The sequence below is a fragment of the Microcebus murinus genome, chromosome 1 (genome assembly GCF_040939455.1).
Source record: "Microcebus murinus isolate Inina chromosome 1, M.murinus_Inina_mat1.0, whole genome shotgun sequence".
Classification (NCBI taxonomy): domain Eukaryota; kingdom Metazoa; phylum Chordata; class Mammalia; order Primates; family Cheirogaleidae; genus Microcebus; species Microcebus murinus.
This window is the reverse complement of record NC_134104.1, coordinates 165,073,481-165,092,847: the sequence shown is the minus strand read 5'-3', so window position 1 is coordinate 165,092,847 and position 19,367 is coordinate 165,073,481. Positions and strand designations below refer to the sequence as shown.

The 19,367-nt window shown below is 62.9% G+C and overlaps 5 pseudogenes; all 5 read left to right on the top strand.

The window, feature by feature from the left end:
• The first annotated feature begins 2,664 nt into the window (after nucleotides 1-2,664).
• LOC142874826 (uncharacterized) lies at nucleotides 2,665-2,783 on the top strand (annotated as a pseudogene).
• A 3,831-nt stretch (nucleotides 2,784-6,614) lies between these two features.
• LOC142874825 (uncharacterized) lies at nucleotides 6,615-6,733 on the top strand (annotated as a pseudogene).
• A 3,829-nt stretch (nucleotides 6,734-10,562) lies between these two features.
• Nucleotides 10,563-10,681, top strand: LOC142874824 (uncharacterized; annotated as a pseudogene).
• Nucleotides 10,682-14,510: 3,829 nt separating this feature from the next.
• On the top strand, nucleotides 14,511-14,629 carry LOC142874812 (uncharacterized; annotated as a pseudogene).
• Nucleotides 14,630-18,458: 3,829 nt separating this feature from the next.
• On the top strand, nucleotides 18,459-18,577 carry LOC142874797 (uncharacterized; annotated as a pseudogene).
• Nucleotides 18,578-19,367: the final 790 nt, after the last annotated feature.

Sequence of the window (19,367 nt, the reverse complement as noted above, 5' to 3'; positions counted from 1 at the left end):
TGCTGGTGAGCGCGAGCACGTGGTGCTCGTGTGTCCATTCTTGGGATACTTGGCTTACTGGAACGGGTTCCAGCTCTGGCCAGGAGAACCACGAGAGGTGCCCCCTCACCGCTGCTCCTCATAGCCGAATAGCACTCCGTGGTGTCCACGCGCCACATTTTATTTACCCACTCGTGGGTCGATGGGCACTCGGGTGGCTTCCAGGTCTTTGCGATTGTGACTTGTGCCCTGACACTAACCCTAACCCTTACCCAGCCCGTCTCCTCCACGGCCCCTGCCTGACTGACTCCTTCCCGCCCGGCCTATCACCTGTCACCGTCCTCTGCCCCTGCCTGACACGCTCCTCCCCGCCCGGGCCGTCACCGTCCTCGGCCCCTGCCTGACGGGGCTCCTCCGTGGCCTGGGCCTTCCAAGGGCTTGGTGTGGACGCTGGTTCCAGGACGCCCTCCCAGGAACCCGGTAGCAGGGCGGCCGCAGCGTCTCGCGCAACCCAACCGTCCGCCGGCTGGCCGCCGTCGCTAAGTGGCCTGCGGGGGACGTGCTCCCGCTGTGCCGTGGGGGCCCAGCCTGGTGTCTTCTCTGAGGCCCCGCGGCTGCCGCTCCCCGCAAGGGGATAGCCGCGGAGGTGGGGACCGCCTCCTCATGGGGACGTACACCCAGCTCTCCACGTCGGATTCCGGGGCTCTCTGTCCTGCCAGAAGGCCCAGCCGGCCTGCGGGTCCTCAGAGTGGCAAAAACATCCGAAAACTGAGATTGAGGGTCCGGTGGGTGTCTGCACTTTTGTGCTGGGCACCCCAGGGAGGCCCGGGGGCTGGCTGGACAACGCGGTCTGCTGGGCTGGGGGGGGGTTTGGAGGAGCAACTGATGCCCTTTGCACTTTGGGTAGCAAGTGTCTGAGGTGTCTCTGGGCCCTGTGCCATGTGGGGGCGGGGGCGGGGGCGGGGTGGGAGGAGGAGGAGGAGGAGGAGGAGGAGGAGGAGGTGGGAAGGGCCCGGGCCTGCAGTCGTGTTCCCCGGGGTGGCACAGCATGTGGCTTCTTCCACAGGCTGCTTGGCCTGGGCTCCCTGCACCTGGGCCTTTGGAGGACTGGCCCTGTGCTTGCCAACACTTCCTGCAGGGACCCAGAGCTGGGAGGTTGCATCTCTCAGCCCTGGGTCGGGCAGAGCCCCAGCGGGCCATGCCCACAACCTCTCTCAGCAGGGGTCCCCCAGAAGGCTCCTTTGGGACCAGGATTCTCTTGCGGGTGACTCTTTAAGGTCTGGCCCCTGGATGGAGGGGCACCAGGAGTAGAGGAGCAGGAAGGGGAAGGGGGTGGCCATGCGAGGGGACACTTTCAGGCCAAGTCCCAGCTTCAGTCTGATCCTCCTGGGAACCCCGGGGTGGACATCACACCTCCTGGTTGCCCCGCTCTGAGACAAGGAGCCGGGCTTCGCATTCCCACAGCAGCCAGTCGTGGGCTGAGGACACCTGGGGCGTTGGGAACTCCCTGGCTTCTCCTTGGTTTAACATCTGGAGCTGCTTGTGAATTGTGCCGCCACACACACCCGAGTGCAGGTGTCTTCTGCACAGACTGCGGGCCTCCCTCTTCTGAATGCCGCTAGCTCGCGACCCACCCACGGGTGAACCTGGTCAGGGTACTTTCTCTCAGGGGCAGACTCTGATCCGGGCGGGCTACCGGTGTCTCTGTTTGCTCCTTTCTTTCTTCCACTTCGGGAAAGGCTTCCTTACTGGGTGTGGAAATCTCCTATGCCTTTCCTCGCCTATTCTGTCAGCTCTAAAATTCTCTTTCGGTTGCCACCCTCACAGATGGATTAGGAAACTCTTTGCGGTGCACTCATTAGTGAAATGACCTCAATGACGCTGGAATCCAATATCTAATCGCCAATTTTTAGCGAGTCCACACGCCAGGGTGGTCGGGGTCCAATGCAGCCCCGGCCAGGCCCAGGCCCCTTGGACTGGGCCACAGGAGGACACAGAGGAGGGTCCCGGTCCCCACGGTAGGTAGAGGTGCGGGCAGTTCTCCAAGGGCTTGGGTGTTTTCCAGAGGGAGGAGATGGAGGGGACTGATTTCTTCAGCGCCCCACAAACCACGCCACCCCACCCCACCCATGGGACACATCCCGAGAGAGAGAGAGAGACGCCCCATACACTGGCTCCCCTCCCCGTGCGCTGTGCCCCAGCCCTGGCCCGGGGGAATAGGCGGCCGCCGGGCCACAGGGTGGGGGGCGCAGCTGAAAGGGGTTGTGGGGGAGGGCCGCCCCTGGCTGGGGTCAAAGGGCGAGCGCCCCGCCCCTCCCGCCCGTGCGCAGTCAGCGGCCCCGGCGCGCTGGGGGTGGGGGGCGGGGAGGTGAAGGAGGCCAGGCGAGGAGAGGAGGGGGGCTGGAAGGGCTCCACCTTGGCGGGTCCAGCCGTGGAGGCGCATCTTGTGTGAGTGTGAGTGAGTGAGTGCGTGTGAGTGTGAGTGTGTGTGTATACAGAGACAGCCCCCAACCCCGGCCCGCCGCTCCCTGCCCGCCCCGCCCGTCACCCCCGTCCCTCGGAGCCCGCGGGACCCGGCCGGCGAACTCAACAGGCCCGACCCGGCGCGGGGCCTGGGGCGGGAGGAGGCGGCGGGGAAGCGCAGAGAGGCTCGGCTTCTTGAGCGGGGCAGGGGCGCCCTCCGCCGTCCACGGCCACACCACCCCGAACGCGCCCGATCCCGTCTGGTCTCGGAAGCTAAGCAGGGTCGGGCCTGGTTAGAACTTGGATGGGAGACCGCCCGGGAATACCGGGTGCCGTAGGCTTCTTCTTTTTTTTTTTGCCTCTGGTTCTGTCGCGTTTCTGGGAGTGCGGGGGCGGCCCGGGGTGGGGGTGACCCCCACCCTCAGCGCCCGCCGCGGTGCCTGGCGCCCCAGCCCGCACCGTGGGGCCTCCTCTTGTCCCGAGCCGTGACACCGCCGCCACGCGGCAGCATGCGTGGCTTCTGGACTGTCAGGTCTCAGACCAAAGGTCTGCTCTGTGGGAGCCGACACGCTGGAGGAAACCTTGAGAGTCTGAGAGGGGAGGGAGTTCCAGAAGAAGGCCAGGATGTCATTTTGAGGGAGTATGTGACCAGAACTCCTCCCGTTGCTTTTGGGGTTCTATGGGCTACACGTAGGAATCTTTGGTGGTGGCACCTGATGTTCGGGGATCCGGAGTCACACCCAGACCTGCTCCACAGGCCTCCTTTTACTTTTCTCTTCGGATTCATTTTTTTTTTTTTTTTTTTGAGACAGAGTCTCGGTTTGTTGCCCAGGCTAGAGTGAGTGCCGTGGCGTCAGCCTAGCTCACAGCAACTTCAAACTCCTGGGCTCGAGTGATCCTTCTGCCTCAGCCTCCCGGGTAGCTGGGACTGCAGGCATGCGCCACCATGCCCCGCTAATTTTTTATATATATATCAGTTGGCCAATTAATTTCTTTCTATTTATAGTAGAGACGGGGTCTCGCTCTTGCTCAGGCTGGTTTTGAACTCCTGACCTTGAGCAATCCGCCCGCCTCGGCCTCCCAAGAGCTAGGATTACAGGCGTGAGCCACAGCGCCCGGCCGGATTCATTATTTTTAAAAAGTGTCTCTTATCTCTATTATTGCATTTTCTTTTCTCTCTCTTTTCAAGCAGATGATGGGAGTCCAAGTATTAAGGTGACATGTGTTGCCCGTGCCCCCCTCCCCCCCCCGTGTTCTTATTCATTTACCCCTCATGTTGTTCCAGCATATTGTGGGGGCACCAATGTTAAGGACGGGTGCGTTGCCCTCTCCCAGCCTCCCCCCTCGGGTCAGAGCTTCAAGTGCGCCCATCCCCCAGTCGGTGCGTACCCACCCCATTCCTAATGGATGTGTATGCCCATCCCCTCCCCCCACCCGCCCGACACCCACCCGAAGAAGGTGATTCCTCTGTGTCCACTTAGGTGTCCATGGGTTCGTACCCATTTGCTGGTGAGCGCGAGCACGTGGTGCTCGTGTGTCCATTCTTGGGATACTTGGCTTACTGGAACGGGTTCCAGCTCTGGCCAGGAGAACCACGAGAGGTGCCCCCTCACCGCTGCTCCTCATAGCCGAATAGCACTCCGTGGTGTCCACGCGCCACATTTTATTTACCCACTCGTGGGTCGATGGGCACTCGGGTGGCTTCCAGGTCTTTGCGATTGTGACTTGTGCCCTGACACTAACCCTAACCCTTACCCAGCCCGTCTCCTCCACGGCCCCTGCCTGACTGACTCCTTCCCGCCCGGCCTATCACCTGTCACCGTCCTCTGCCCCTGCCTGACACGCTCCTCCCCGCCCGGGCCGTCACCGTCCTCGGCCCCTGCCTGACGGGGCTCCTCCGTGGCCTGGGCCTTCCAAGGGCTTGGTGTGGACGCTGGTTCCAGGACGCCCTCCCAGGAACCCGGTAGCAGGGCGGCCGCAGCGTCTCGCGCAACCCAACCGTCCGCCGGCTGGCCGCCGTCGCTAAGTGGCCTGCGGGGGACGTGCTCCCGCTGTGCCGTGGGGGCCCAGCCTGGTGTCTTCTCTGAGGCCCCGCGGCTGCCGCTCCCCGCAAGGGGATAGCCGCGGAGGTGGGGACCGCCTCCTCATGGGGACGTACACCCAGCTCTCCACGTCGGATTCCGGGGCTCTCTGTCCTGCCAGAAGGCCCAGCCGGCCTGCGGGTCCTCAGAGTGGCAAAAACATCCGAAAACTGAGATTGAGGGTCCGGTGGGTGTCTGCACTTTTGTGCTGGGCACCCCAGGGAGGCCCGTGGGCTGGCTGGACAACGCGGTCTGCTGGGCTGGGGGGGGGTTTGGAGGAGCAACTGATGCCCTTTGCACTTTGGGTAGCAAGTGTCTGAGGTGTCTCTGGGCCCTGTGCCATGTGGGGGCGGGGGCGGGGGCGGGGTGGGAGGAGGAGGAGGAGGAGGAGGAGGAGGAGGAGGAGGTGGGAAGGGCCCGGGCCTGCAGTCGTGTTCCCCGGGGTGGCACAGCATGTGGCTTCTTCCACAGGCTGCTTGGCCTGGGCTCCCTGCACCTGGGCCTTTGGAGGACTGGCCCTGTGCTTGCCAACACTTCCTGCAGGGACCCAGAGCTGGGAGGTTGCATCTCTCAGCCCTGGGTCGGGCAGAGCCCCAGCGGGCCATGCCCACAACCTCTCTCAGCAGGGGTCCCCCAGAAGGCTCCTTTGGGACCAGGATTCTCTTGCGGGTGACTCTTTAAGGTCTGGCCCCTGGATGGAGGGGCACCAGGAGTAGAGGAGCAGGAAGGGGAAGGGGGTGGCCATGCGAGGGGACACTTTCAGGCCAAGTCCCAGCTTCAGTCTGATCCTCCTGGGAACCCCGGGGTGGACATCACACCTCCTGGTTGCCCCGCTCTGAGACAAGGAGCCGGGCTTCGCATTCCCACAGCAGCCAGTCGTGGGCTGAGGACACCTGGGGCGTTGGGAACTCCCTGGCTTCTCCTTGGTTTAACATCTGGAGCTGCTTGTGAATTGTGCCGCCACACACACCCGAGTGCAGGTGTCTTCTGCACAGACTGCGGGCCTCCCTCTTCTGAATGCCGCTAGCTCGCGACCCACCCACGGGTGAACCTGGTCAGGGTACTTTCTCTCAGGGGCAGACTCTGATCCGGGCGGGCTACCGGTGTCTCTGTTTGCTCCTTTCTTTCTTCCACTTCGGGAAAGGCTTCCTTACTGGGTGTGGAAATCTCCTATGCCTTTCCTCGCCTATTCTGTCAGCTCTAAAATTCTCTTTCGGTTGCCACCCTCACAGATGGATTAGGAAACTCTTTGCGGTGCACTCATTAGTGAAATGACCTCAATGACGCTGGAATCCAATATCTAATCGCCAATTTTTAGCGAGTCCACACGCCAGGGTGGTCGGGGTCCAATGCAGCCCCGGCCAGGCCCAGGCCCCTTGGACTGGGCCACAGGAGGACACAGAGGAGGGTCCCGGTCCCCACGGTAGGTAGAGGTGCGGGCAGTTCTCCAAGGGCTTGGGTGTTTTCCAGAGGGAGGAGATGGAGGGGACTGATTTCTTCAGCGCCCCACAAACCACGCCACCCCACCCCACCCATGGGACACATCCCGAGAGAGAGAGAGAGACGCCCCATACACTGGCTCCCCTCCCCCGTGCGCTGTGCCCCAGCCCTGGCCCGGGGGAATAGGCGGCCGCCGGGCCACAGGGTGGGGGGCGCAGCTGAAAGGGGTTGTGGGGGAGGGCCGCCCCTGGCTGGGGTCAAAGGGCGAGCGCCCCGCCCCTCCCGCCCGTGCGCAGTCAGCGGCCCCGGCGCGCTGGGGGTGGGGGGCGGGGAGGTGAAGGAGGCCAGGCGAGGAGAGGAGGGGGGCTGGAAGGGCTCCACCTTGGCGGGTCCAGCCGTGGAGGCGCATCTTGTGTGAGTGTGAGTGAGTGAGTGCGTGTGAGTGTGAGTGTGTGTGTATACAGAGACAGCCCCCAACCCCGGCCCGCCGCTCCCTGCCCGCCCCGCCCGTCACCCCCGTCCCTCGGAGCCCGCGGGACCCGGCCGGCGAACTCAACAGGCCCGACCCGGCGCGGGGCCTGGGGCGGGAGGAGGCGGCGGGGAAGCGCAGAGAGGCTCGGCTTCTTGAGCGGGGCAGGGGGGCCCTCCGCCGTCCACGGCCACACCACCCCGAACGCGCCCGATCCCGTCTGGTCTCGGAAGCTAAGCAGGGTCGGGCCTGGTTAGAACTTGGATGGGAGACCGCCCGGGAATACCGGGTGCCGTAGGCTTCTTCTTTTTTTTTTTGCCTCTGGTTCTGTCGCGTTTCTGGGAGTGCGGGGGCGGCCCGGGGTGGGGGTGACCCCCACCCTCAGCGCCCGCCGCGGTGCCTGGCGCCCCAGCCCGCACCGTGGGGCCTCCTCTTGTCCCGAGCCGTGACACCGCCGCCACGCGGCAGCATGCGTGGCTTCTGGACTGTCAGGTCTCAGACCAAAGGTCTGCTCTGTGGGAGCCGACACGCTGGAGGAAACCTTGAGAGTCTGAGAGGGGAGGGAGTTCCAGAAGAAGGCCAGGATGTCATTTTGAGGGAGTATGTGACCAGAACTCCTCCCGTTGCTTTTGGGGTTCTATGGGCTACACGTAGGAATCTTTGGTGGTGGCACCTGATGTTCGGGGATCCGGAGTCACACCCAGACCTGCTCCACAGGCCTCCTTTTACTTTTCTCTTCGGATTCATTTTTTTTTTTTTTTTTTTTGAGACAGAGTCTCGGTTTGTTGCCCAGGCTAGAGTGAGTGCCGTGGCGTCAGCCTAGCTCACAGCAACTTCAAACTCCTGGGCTCGAGTGATCCTTCTGCCTCAGCCTCCCGGGTAGCTGGGACTGCAGGCATGCGCCACCATGCCCCGCTAATTTTTTATATATATATCAGTTGGCCAATTAATTTCTTTCTATTTATAGTAGAGACGGGGTCTCGCTCTTGCTCAGGCTGGTTTTGAACTCCTGACCTTGAGCAATCCGCCCGCCTCGGCCTCCCAAGAGCTAGGATTACAGGCGTGAGCCACAGCGCCCGGCCGGATTCATTATTTTTAAAAAGTGTCTCTTATCTCTATTATTGCATTTTCTTTTCTCTCTCTTTTCAAGCAGATGATGGGAGTCCAAGTATTAAGGTGACATGTGTTGCCCGTGCCCCCCTCCCCCCCCCGTGTTCTTATTCATTTACCCCTCATGTTGTTCCAGCATATTGTGGGGGCACCAATGTTAAGGACGGGTGCGTTGCCCTCTCCCAGCCTCCCCCCTCGGGTCAGAGCTTCAAGTGCGCCCATCCCCCAGTCGGTGCGTACCCACCCCATTCCTAATGGATGTGTATGCCCATCCCCTCCCCCCACCCGCCCGACACCCACCCGAAGAAGGTGATTCCTCTGTGTCCACTTAGGTGTCCATGGGTTCGTACCCATTTGCTGGTGAGCGCGAGCACGTGGTGCTCGTGTGTCCATTCTTGGGATACTTGGCTTACTGGAACGGGTTCCAGCTCTGGCCAGGAGAACCACGAGAGGTGCCCCCTCACCGCTGCTCCTCATAGCCGAATAGCACTCCGTGGTGTCCACGCGCCACATTTTATTTACCCACTCGTGGGTCGATGGGCACTCGGGTGGCTTCCAGGTCTTTGCGATTGTGACTTGTGCCCTGACACTAACCCTAACCCTTACCCAGCCCGTCTCCTCCACGGCCCCTGCCTGACTGACTCCTTCCCGCCCGGCCTATCACCTGTCACCGTCCTCTGCCCCTGCCTGACACGCTCCTCCCCGCCCGGGCCGTCACCGTCCTCGGCCCCTGCCTGACGGGGCTCCTCCGTGGCCTGGGCCTTCCAAGGGCTTGGTGTGGACGCTGGTTCCAGGACGCCCTCCCAGGAACCCGGTAGCAGGGCGGCCGCAGCGTCTCGCGCAACCCAACCGTCCGCCGGCTGGCCGCCGTCGCTAAGTGGCCTGCGGGGGACGTGCTCCCGCTGTGCCGTGGGGGCCCAGCCTGGTGTCTTCTCTGAGGCCCCGCGGCTGCCGCTCCCCGCAAGGGGATAGCCGCGGAGGTGGGGACCGCCTCCTCATGGGGACGTACACCCAGCTCTCCACGTCGGATTCCGGGGCTCTCTGTCCTGCCAGAAGGCCCAGCCGGCCTGCGGGTCCTCAGAGTGGCAAAAACATCCGAAAACTGAGATTGAGGGTCCGGTGGGTGTCTGCACTTTTGTGCTGGGCACCCCAGGGAGGCCCGTGGGCTGGCTGGACAACGCGGTCTGCTGGGCTGGGGGGGGGTTTGGAGGAGCAACTGATGCCCTTTGCACTTTGGGTAGCAAGTGTCTGAGGTGTCTCTGGGCCCTGTGCCATGTGGGGGCGGGGGCGGGGGCGGGGTGGGAGGAGGAGGAGGAGGAGGAGGAGGAGGAGGAGGTGGGAAGGGCCCGGGCCTGCAGTCGTGTTCCCCGGGGTGGCACAGCATGTGGCTTCTTCCACAGGCTGCTTGGCCTGGGCTCCCTGCACCTGGGCCTTTGGAGGACTGGCCCTGTGCTTGCCAACACTTCCTGCAGGGACCCAGAGCTGGGAGGTTGCATCTCTCAGCCCTGGGTCGGGCAGAGCCCCAGCGGGCCATGCCCACAACCTCTCTCAGCAGGGGTCCCCCAGAAGGCTCCTTTGGGACCAGGATTCTCTTGCGGGTGACTCTTTAAGGTCTGGCCCCTGGATGGAGGGGCACCAGGAGTAGAGGAGCAGGAAGGGGAAGGGGGTGGCCATGCGAGGGGACACTTTCAGGCCAAGTCCCAGCTTCAGTCTGATCCTCCTGGGAACCCCGGGGTGGACATCACACCTCCTGGTTGCCCCGCTCTGAGACAAGGAGCCGGGCTTCGCATTCCCACAGCAGCCAGTCGTGGGCTGAGGACACCTGGGGCGTTGGGAACTCCCTGGCTTCTCCTTGGTTTAACATCTGGAGCTGCTTGTGAATTGTGCCGCCACACACACCCGAGTGCAGGTGTCTTCTGCACAGACTGCGGGCCTCCCTCTTCTGAATGCCGCTAGCTCGCGACCCACCCACGGGTGAACCTGGTCAGGGTACTTTCTCTCAGGGGCAGACTCTGATCCGGGCGGGCTACCGGTGTCTCTGTTTGCTCCTTTCTTTCTTCCACTTCGGGAAAGGCTTCCTTACTGGGTGTGGAAATCTCCTATGCCTTTCCTCGCCTATTCTGTCAGCTCTAAAATTCTCTTTCGGTTGCCACCCTCACAGATGGATTAGGAAACTCTTTGCGGTGCACTCATTAGTGAAATGACCTCAATGACGCTGGAATCCAATATCTAATCGCCAATTTTTAGCGAGTCCACACGCCAGGGTGGTCGGGGTCCAATGCAGCCCCGGCCAGGCCCAGGCCCCTTGGACTGGGCCACAGGAGGACACAGAGGAGGGTCCCGGTCCCCACGGTAGGTAGAGGTGCGGGCAGTTCTCCAAGGGCTTGGGTGTTTTCCAGAGGGAGGAGATGGAGGGGACTGATTTCTTCAGCGCCCCACAAACCACGCCACCCCACCCCACCCATGGGACACATCCCGAGAGAGAGAGAGAGACGCCCCATACACTGGCTCCCCTCCCCCGTGCGCTGTGCCCCAGCCCTGGCCCGGGGGAATAGGCGGCCGCCGGGCCACAGGGTGGGGGGCGCAGCTGAAAGGGGTTGTGGGGGAGGGCCGCCCCTGGCTGGGGTCAAAGGGCGAGCGCCCCGCCCCTCCCGCCCGTGCGCAGTCAGCGGCCCCGGCGCGCTGGGGGTGGGGGGCGGGGAGGTGAAGGAGGCCAGGCGAGGAGAGGAGGGGGGCTGGAAGGGCTCCACCTTGGCGGGTCCAGCCGTGGAGGCGCATCTTGTGTGAGTGTGAGTGAGTGAGTGCGTGTGAGTGTGAGTGTGTGTGTATACAGAGACAGCCCCCAACCCCGGCCCGCCGCTCCCTGCCCGCCCCGCCCGTCACCCCCGTCCCTCGGAGCCCGCGGGACCCGGCCGGCGAACTCAACAGGCCCGACCCGGCGCGGGGCCTGGGGCGGGAGGAGGCGGCGGGGAAGCGCAGAGAGGCTCGGCTTCTTGAGCGGGGCAGGGGCGCCCTCCGCCGTCCACGGCCACACCACCCCGAACGCGCCCGATCCCGTCTGGTCTCGGAAGCTAAGCAGGGTCGGGCCTGGTTAGAACTTGGATGGGAGACCGCCCGGGAATACCGGGTGCCGTAGGCTTCTTCTTTTTTTTTTTGCCTCTGGTTCTGTCGCGTTTCTGGGAGTGCGGGGGCGGCCCGGGGTGGGGGTGACCCCCACCCTCAGCGCCCGCCGCGGTGCCTGGCGCCCCAGCCCGCACCGTGGGGCCTCCTCTTGTCCCGAGCCGTGACACCGCCGCCACGCGGCAGCATGCGTGGCTTCTGGACTGTCAGGTCTCAGACCAAAGGTCTGCTCTGTGGGAGCCGACACGCTGGAGGAAACCTTGAGAGTCTGAGAGGGGAGGGAGTTCCAGAAGAAGGCCAGGATGTCATTTTGAGGGAGTATGTGACCAGAACTCCTCCCGTTGCTTTTGGGGTTCTATGGGCTACACGTAGGAATCTTTGGTGGTGGCACCTGATGTTCGGGGATCCGGAGTCACACCCAGACCTGCTCCACAGGCCTCCTTTTACTTTTCTCTTCGGATTCATTTTTTTTTTTTTTTTTTTGAGACAGAGTCTCGGTTTGTTGCCCAGGCTAGAGTGAGTGCCGTGGCGTCAGCCTAGCTCACAGCAACTTCAAACTCCTGGGCTCGAGTGATCCTTCTGCCTCAGCCTCCCGGGTAGCTGGGACTGCAGGCATGCGCCACCATGCCCCGCTAATTTTTTATATATATATCAGTTGGCCAATTAATTTCTTTCTATTTATAGTAGAGACGGGGTCTCGCTCTTGCTCAGGCTGGTTTTGAACTCCTGACCTTGAGCAATCCGCCCGCCTCGGCCTCCCAAGAGCTAGGATTACAGGCGTGAGCCACAGCGCCCGGCCGGATTCATTATTTTTAAAAAGTGTCTCTTATCTCTATTATTGCATTTTCTTTTCTCTCTCTTTTCAAGCAGATGATGGGAGTCCAAGTATTAAGGTGACATGTGTTGCCCGTGCCCCCCTCCCCCCCCCGTGTTCTTATTCATTTACCCCTCATGTTGTTCCAGCATATTGTGGGGGCACCCAATGTTAAGGACGGGTGCGTTGCCCTCTCCCAGCCTCCCCCCTCGGGTCAGAGCTTCAAGTGCGCCCATCCCCCAGTCGGTGCGTACCCACCCCATTCCTAATGGATGTGTATGCCCATCCCCTCCCCCCACCCGCCCGACACCCACCCGAAGAAGGTGATTCCTCTGTGTCCACTTAGGTGTCCATGGGTTCGTACCCATTTGCTGGTGAGCGCGAGCACGTGGTGCTCGTGTGTCCATTCTTGGGATACTTGGCTTACTGGAACGGGTTCCAGCTCTGGCCAGGAGAACCACGAGAGGTGCCCCCTCACCGCTGCTCCTCATAGCCGAATAGCACTCCGTGGTGTCCACGCGCCACATTTTATTTACCCACTCGTGGGTCGATGGGCACTCGGGTGGCTTCCAGGTCTTTGCGATTGTGACTTGTGCCCTGACACTAACCCTAACCCTTACCCAGCCCGTCTCCTCCACGGCCCCTGCCTGACTGACTCCTTCCCGCCCGGCCTATCACCTGTCACCGTCCTCTGCCCCTGCCTGACACGCTCCTCCCCGCCCGGGCCGTCACCGTCCTCGGCCCCTGCCTGACGGGGCTCCTCCGTGGCCTGGGCCTTCCAAGGGCTTGGTGTGGACGCTGGTTCCAGGACGCCCTCCCAGGAACCCGGTAGCAGGGCGGCCGCAGCGTCTCGCGCAACCCAACCGTCCGCCGGCTGGCCGCCGTCGCTAAGTGGCCTGCGGGGGACGTGCTCCCGCTGTGCCGTGGGGGCCCAGCCTGGTGTCTTCTCTGAGGCCCCGCGGCTGCCGCTCCCCGCAAGGGGATAGCCGCGGAGGTGGGGACCGCCTCCTCATGGGGACGTACACCCAGCTCTCCACGTCGGATTCCGGGGCTCTCTGTCCTGCCAGAAGGCCCAGCCGGCCTGCGGGTCCTCAGAGTGGCAAAAACATCCGAAAACTGAGATTGAGGGTCCGGTGGGTGTCTGCACTTTTGTGCTGGGCACCCCAGGGAGGCCCGTGGGCTGGCTGGACAACGCGGTCTGCTGGGCTGGGGGGGGGTTTGGAGGAGCAACTGATGCCCTTTGCACTTTGGGTAGCAAGTGTCTGAGGTGTCTCTGGGCCCTGTGCCATGTGGGGGCGGGGGCGGGGGCGGGGTGGGAGGAGGAGGAGGAGGAGGAGGAGGAGGAGGAGGTGGGAAGGGCCCGGGCCTGCAGTCGTGTTCCCCGGGGTGGCACAGCATGTGGCTTCTTCCACAGGCTGCTTGGCCTGGGCTCCCTGCACCTGGGCCTTTGGAGGACTGGCCCTGTGCTTGCCAACACTTCCTGCAGGGACCCAGAGCTGGGAGGTTGCATCTCTCAGCCCTGGGTCGGGCAGAGCCCCAGCGGGCCATGCCCACAACCTCTCTCAGCAGGGGTCCCCCAGAAGGCTCCTTTGGGACCAGGATTCTCTTGCGGGTGACTCTTTAAGGTCTGGCCCCTGGATGGAGGGGCACCAGGAGTAGAGGAGCAGGAAGGGGAAGGGGGTGGCCATGCGAGGGGACACTTTCAGGCCAAGTCCCAGCTTCAGTCTGATCCTCCTGGGAACCCCGGGGTGGACATCACACCTCCTGGTTGCCCCGCTCTGAGACAAGGAGCCGGGCTTCGCATTCCCACAGCAGCCAGTCGTGGGCTGAGGACACCTGGGGCGTTGGGAACTCCCTGGCTTCTCCTTGGTTTAACATCTGGAGCTGCTTGTGAATTGTGCCGCCACACACACCCGAGTGCAGGTGTCTTCTGCACAGACTGCGGGCCTCCCTCTTCTGAATGCCGCTAGCTCGCGACCCACCCACGGGTGAACCTGGTCAGGGTACTTTCTCTCAGGGGCAGACTCTGATCCGGGCGGGCTACCGGTGTCTCTGTTTGCTCCTTTCTTTCTTCCACTTCGGGAAAGGCTTCCTTACTGGGTGTGGAAATCTCCTATGCCTTTCCTCGCCTATTCTGTCAGCTCTAAAATTCTCTTTCGGTTGCCACCCTCACAGATGGATTAGGAAACTCTTTGCGGTGCACTCATTAGTGAAATGACCTCAATGACGCTGGAATCCAATATCTAATCGCCAATTTTTAGCGAGTCCACACGCCAGGGTGGTCGGGGTCCAATGCAGCCCCGGCCAGGCCCAGGCCCCTTGGACTGGGCCACAGGAGGACACAGAGGAGGGTCCCGGTCCCCACGGTAGGTAGAGGTGCGGGCAGTTCTCCAAGGGCTTGGGTGTTTTCCAGAGGGAGGAGATGGAGGGGACTGATTTCTTCAGCGCCCCACAAACCACGCCACCCCACCCCACCCATGGGACACATCCCGAGAGAGAGAGAGAGACGCCCCATACACTGGCTCCCCTCCCCCGTGCGCTGTGCCCCAGCCCTGGCCCGGGGGAATAGGCGGCCGCCGGGCCACAGGGTGGGGGGCGCAGCTGAAAGGGGTTGTGGGGGAGGGCCGCCCCTGGCTGGGGTCAAAGGGCGAGCGCCCCGCCCCTCCCGCCCGTGCGCAGTCAGCGGCCCCGGCGCGCTGGGGGTGGGGGGCGGGGAGGTGAAGGAGGCCAGGCGAGGAGAGGAGGGGGGCTGGAAGGGCTCCACCTTGGCGGGTCCAGCCGTGGAGGCGCATCTTGTGTGAGTGTGAGTGAGTGAGTGCGTGTGAGTGTGAGTGTGTGTGTATACAGAGACAGCCCCCAACCCCGGCCCGCCGCTCCCTGCCCGCCCCGCCCGTCACCCCCGTCCCTCGGAGCCCGCGGGACCCGGCCGGCGAACTCAACAGGCCCGACCCGGCGCGGGGCCTGGGGCGGGAGGAGGCGGCGGGGAAGCGCAGAGAGGCTCGGCTTCTTGAGCGGGGCAGGGGCGCCCTCCGCCGTCCACGGCCACACCACCCCGAACGCGCCCGATCCCGTCTGGTCTCGGAAGCTAAGCAGGGTCGGGCCTGGTTAGAACTTGGATGGGAGACCGCCCGGGAATACCGGGTGCCGTAGGCTTCTTCTTTTTTTTTTTGCCTCTGGTTCTGTCGCGTTTCTGGGAGTGCGGGGGCGGCCCGGGGTGGGGGTGACCCCCACCCTCAGCGCCCGCCGCGGTGCCTGGCGCCCCAGCCCGCACCGTGGGGCCTCCTCTTGTCCCGAGCCGTGACACCGCCGCCACGCGGCAGCATGCGTGGCTTCTGGACTGTCAGGTCTCAGACCAAAGGTCTGCTCTGTGGGAGCCGACACGCTGGAGGAAACCTTGAGAGTCTGAGAGGGGAGGGAGTTCCAGAAGAAGGCCAGGATGTCATTTTGAGGGAGTATGTGACCAGAACTCCTCCCGTTGCTTTTGGGGTTCTATGGGCTACACGTAGGAATCTTTGGTGGTGGCACCTGATGTTCGGGGATCCGGAGTCACACCCAGACCTGCTCCACAGGCCTCCTTTTACTTTTCTCTTCGGATTCATTTTTTTTTTTTTTTTTTTTGAGACAGAGTCTCGGTTTGTTGCCCAGGCTAGAGTGAGTGCCGTGGCGTCAGCCTAGCTCACAGCAACTTCAAACTCCTGGGCTCGAGTGATCCTTCTGCCTCAGCCTCCCGGGTAGCTGGGACTGCAGGCATGCGCCACCATGCCCCGCTAATTTTTTATATATATATCAGTTGGCCAATTAATTTCTTTCTATTTATAGTAGAGACGGGGTCTCGCTCTTGCTCAGGCTGGTTTTGAACTCCTGACCTTGAGCAATCCGCCCGCCTCGGCCTCCCAAGAGCTAGGATTACAGGCGTGAGCCACAGCGCCCGGCCGGATTCATTATTTTTAAAAAGTGTCTCTTATCTCTATTATTGCATTTTCTTTTCTCTCTCTTTTCAAGCAGATGATGGGAGTCCAAGTATTAAGGTGACATGTGTTGCCCGTGCCCCCCTCCCCCCCCCGTGTTCTTATTCATTTACCCCTCATGTTGTTCCAGCATATTGTGGGGGCACCAATGTTAAGGACGGGTGCGTTGCCCTCTCCCAGCCTCCCCCCTCGGGTCAGAGCTTCAAGTGCGCCCATCCCCCAGTCGGTGCGTACCCACCCCATTCCTAATGGATGTGTATGCCCATCCCCTCCCCCCACCCGCCCGACACCCACCCGAAGAAGGTGATTCCTCTGTGTCCACTTAGGTGTCCATGGGTTCGTACCCATTTGCTGGTGAGCGCGAGCACGTGGTGCTCGTGTGTCCATTCTTGGGATACTTGGCTTACTGGAACGGGTTCCAGCTCTGGCCAGGAGAACCACGAGAGGTGCCCCCTCACCGCTGCTCCTCATAGCCGAATAGCACTCCGTGGTGTCCACGCGCCACATTTTATTTACCCACTCGTGGGTCGATGGGCACTCGGGTGGCTTCCAGGTCTTTGCGATTGTGACTTGTGCCCTGACACTAACCCTAACCCTTACCCAGCCCGTCTCCTCCACGGCCCCTGCCTGACTGACTCCTTCCCGCCCGGCCTATCACCTGTCACCGTCCTCTGCCCCTGCCTGACACGCTCCTCCCCGCCCGGGCCGTCACCGTCCTCGGCCCCTGCCTGACGGGGCTCCTCCGTGGCCTGGGCCTTCCAAGGGCTTGGTGTGGACGCTGGTTCCAGGACGCCCTCCCAGGAACCCGGTAGCAGGGCGGCCGCAGCGTCTCGCGCAACCCAACCGTCCGCCGGCTGGCCGCCGTCGCTAAGTGGCCTGCGGGGGACGTGCTCCCGCTGTGCCGTGGGGGCCCAGCCTGGTGTCTTCTCTGAGGCCCCGCGGCTGCCGCTCCCCGCAAGGGGATAGCCGCGGAGGTGGGGACCGCCTCCTCATGGGGACGTACACCCAGCTCTCCACGTCGGATTCCGGGGCTCTCTGTCCTGCCAGAAGGCCCAGCCGGCCTGCGGGTCCTCAGAGTGGCAAAAACATCCGAAAACTGAGATTGAGGGTCCGGTGGGTGTCTGCACTTTTGTGCTGGGCACCCCAGGGAGGCCCGTGGGCTGGCTGGACAACGCGGTCTGCTGGGCTGGGGGGGGGTTTGGAGGAGCAACTGATGCCCTTTGCACTTTGGGTAGCAAGTGTCTGAGGTGTCTCTGGGCCCTGTGCCATGTGGGGGCGGGGGCGGGGGCGGGGTGGGAGGAGGAGGAGGAGGAGGAGGAGGAGGAGGAGGTGGGAAGGGCCCGGGCCTGCAGTCGTGTTCCCCGGGGTGGCACAGCATGTGGCTTCTTCCACAGGCTGCTTGGCCTGGGCTCCCTGCACCTGGGCCTTTGGAGGACTGGCCCTGTGCTTGCCAACACTTCCTGCAGGGACCCAGAGCTGGGAGGTTGCATCTCTCAGCCCTGGGTCGGGCAGAGCCCCAGCGGGCCATGCCCACAACCTCTCTCAGCAGGGGTCCCCCAGAAGGCTCCTTTGGGACCAGGATTCTCTTGCGGGTGACTCTTTAAGGTCTGGCCCCTGGATGGAGGGGCACCAGGAGTAGAGGAGCAGGAAGGGGAAGGGGGTGGCCATGCGAGGGGACACTTTCAGGCCAAGTCCCAGCTTCAGTCTGATCCTCCTGGGAACCCCGGGGTGGACATCACACCTCCTGGTTGCCCCGCTCTGAGACAAGGAGCCGGGCTTCGCATTCCCACAGCAGCCAGTCGTGGGCTGAGGACACCTGGGGCGTTGGGAACTCCCTGGCTTCTCCTTGGTTTAACATCTGGAGCTGCTTGTGAATTGTGCCGCCACACACACCCGAGTGCAGGTGTCTTCTGCACAGACTGCGGGCCTCCCTCTTCTGAATGCCGCTAGCTCGCGACCCACCCACGGGTGAACCTGGTCAGGGTACTTTCTCTCAGGGGCAGACTCTGATCCGGGCGGGCTACCGGTGTCTCTGTTTGCTCCTTTCTTTCTTCCACTTCGGGAAAGGCTTCCTTACTGGGTGTGGAAATCTCCTATGCCTTTCCTCGCCTATTCTGTCAGCTCTAAAATTCTCTTTCGGTTGCCACCCTCACAGATGGATTAGGAAACTCTTTGCGGTGCACTCATTAGTGAAATGACCTCAATGACGCTGGAATCCAATATCTAATCGCCAATTTTTAGCGAGTCCACACGCCAGGGTGGTCGGGGTCCAATGCAGCCCCGGCCAGGCCCAGGCCCCTTGGACTGGGCCACAGGAGGACACAGAGGAGGGTCCCGGTCCCCACGGTAGGTAGAGGTGCGGGCAGTTCTCCAAGGGCTTGGGTGTTTTCCAGAGGGAGGAGATGGAGGGGACTGATTTCTTCAGCGCCCCACAAACCACGCCACCCCACCCCACCCATGGGACACATCCCGAGAGAGAGAGAGAGACGCCCCATACACTGGCTCCCCTCCCCCGTGCGCTGTGCCCCAGCCCTGGCCCGGGGGAATAGGCGGCCGCCGGGCCACAGGGTGGGGGGCGCAGCTGAAAGGGGTTGTGGGGGAGGGCCGCCCCTGGCTGGGGTCAAAGGGCGAGCGCCCCGCCCCTCCCGCCCGTGCGCAGTCAGCGGCCCCGGCGCGCTGGGGGTGGGGGGCGGGGAGGTGAAGGAGGCCAGGCGAGGAGAGGAGGGGGGCTGGAAGGGCTCCACCTTGGCGGGTCCAGCCGTGGAGGCGCATCTTGTGTGAGTGTGAGTGAGTGAGTGCGTGTGAGTGTGAGTGTGTGTGTATACAGAGACAGCCCCCAACCCCGGCCCGCCGCTCCCTGCCCGCCCCGCCCGTCACCCCCGTCCCTCGGAGCCCGCGGGACCCGGCCGGCGAACTCAACAGGCCCGACCCGGCGCGGGGCCTGGGGCGGGAGGAGGCGGCGGGGAAGCGCAGAGAGGCTCGGCTTCTTGAGCGGGGCAGGGGCGCCCTCCGCCGTCCACGGCCACACCACCCCGAACGCGCCCGATCCCGTCTGGTCTCGGAAGCTAAGCAGGGTCGGGCCTGGTTAGAACTTGGATGGGAGACCGCCCGGGAATACCGGGTGCCGTAGGCTTCTTCTTTTTTTTTTTGCCTCTGGTTCTGTCGCGTTTCTGGGAGTGCGGGGGCGGCCCGGGGTGGGGGTGACCCCCACCCTCAGCGCCCGCCGCGGTGCCTGGCGCCCCAGCCCGCACCGTGGGGCCTCCTCTTGTCCCGAGCCGTGACACCGCCGCCACGCGGCAGCATGCGTGGCTTCTGGACTGTCAGGTCTCAGACCAAAGGTCTGCTCTGTGGGAGCCGACACGCTGGAGGAAACCTTGAGAGTCTGAGAGGGGAGGGAGTTCCAGAAGAAGGCCAGGATGTCATTTTGAGGGAGTATGTGACCAGAACTCCTCCCGTTGCTTTTGGGGTTCTATGGGCTACACGTAGGAATCTTTGGTGGTGGCACCTGATGTTCGGGGATCCGGAGTCACACCCAGACCTGCTCCACAGGCCTCCTTTTACTTTTCTCTTCGGATTCATTTTTTTTTTTTTTTTTTTGAGACAGAGTCTCGGTTTGTTGCCCAGGCTAGAGTGAGTGCCGTGGCGTCAGCCTAGCTCACAGCAACTTCAAACTCCTGGGCTCGAGTGATCCTTCTGCCTCAGCCTCCCGGGTAGCTGGGACTGCAGGCATGCGCCACCATGCCCCGCTAATTTTTTATATATATATCAGTTGGCCAATTAATTTCTTTCTATTTATAGTAGAGACGGGGTCTCGCTCTTGCTCAGGCTGGTTTTGAACTCCTGACCTTGAGCAATCCGCCCGCCTCGGCCTCCCAAGAGCTAGGATTACAGGCGTGAGCCACAGCGCCCGGCCGGATTCATTA